The sequence below is a fragment of the Loa loa genome, assembly GCF_000183805.2.
Source record: "Loa loa unplaced genomic scaffold supercont3.109, whole genome shotgun sequence".
Taxonomy (NCBI): domain Eukaryota; kingdom Metazoa; phylum Nematoda; class Chromadorea; order Rhabditida; family Onchocercidae; genus Loa; species Loa loa.
In genome coordinates, this window is record NW_018108289.1 from 128,669 (window position 1) to 129,983 (window position 1,315).

The window sequence follows — 1,315 nt, forward strand, 5'->3', positions numbered from 1 at the left end:
ATTATTATTATTATTATTATTATTATTATTATTATTATTATTATTATTATTATTATTATTATTATTATTATTATTATTATTAACAGTCTAGTGACGAACATCTTTTATTAAATGAAATAATTAAGATGTAATCGAATTGTCAAACTGGTGAATAATGTGGTAAGAAAGCGGAAATGATATTTGAAATGATAAAACAAGAAAAGTATAAGGAAGAAATTAATTCGGACGCTGAAAAGATTGGAAATAATTGTTTATAAAAGCAAAATTGCTGCATTAACATTAAAAGGTACAAATCAAAAATGAAAATGAATTCTAATTCTTGCTGAAGGAATGAATATCATTATCTTTTTGCGTGCATCATTTTAATTTTCTAATATTTTATTTTAATAATTGTGCCATTTGACTTCTTTCAAAAATATGAAATTTGAATATTATCAATCAACAAACACTTTCTGTCCCAATTTTCGTATATTTCCAAATATTGAAATTTGATTAAGATTTAATTTTTAAAAAAATCAGAATTAAGTCTGAAAAAATTTAGAGAAGAAATTAAAATTTAATTAATTGTAGAAATAGGTTTTCAGCTCATAAAACTAATTCAAATTTAACCCAAAAATTCTTTCAAATTATATGAAACAAAACTTTATCAAGCACTTGTTTACTTTTTCGGTGTTAAAATAAATCAATCAAATTTACAGATCAAAAGTTTTATTAATTTCAGTAAATTTAATTTTTATTTCATCTATCAAATTCAAAGGTCAAAAGGTTTTCTTTTTAATTTCATTTTAGCATCAGATTTTCTCTGTCAATCAATAAGTCATTAACTTAATTGCTGATTTTATGGGTTTGTGACATGGCATAATTAAACCAAAGTAATTTTCTTTAAGTGTTTAAAAGAAACGAAAAACTAAAAGCCGATTTATTCAAATGAATTCTTTCATCCAATTTACCTGATGAATTTATTCGTGATCATATCACTTTATCATTTATGTTAAAATATGCGTGCAATATTAAAATGAAATTAATCATTGTTATCAAATAAGACTTAATCAATATTCGCAGCAAAAAAAAAAGTTAAAGTTTCTTGAAAAAAAAAATTTATAGCATTTATCCAAATTGGGATATTTCTTTTTTTTTTGATAAAATGAATTCTTCCTCTTTTTATCTTTTTATTTTTCCTTTCTCTTTTTTGATTTTTAGATATTATTCTGTTATTATTATTATTATTATTATTATTATTATTATTATTATTATTATTATTATTATTATTATTATTATTATTATTATTATTATTATTATTATTATTATTATTATT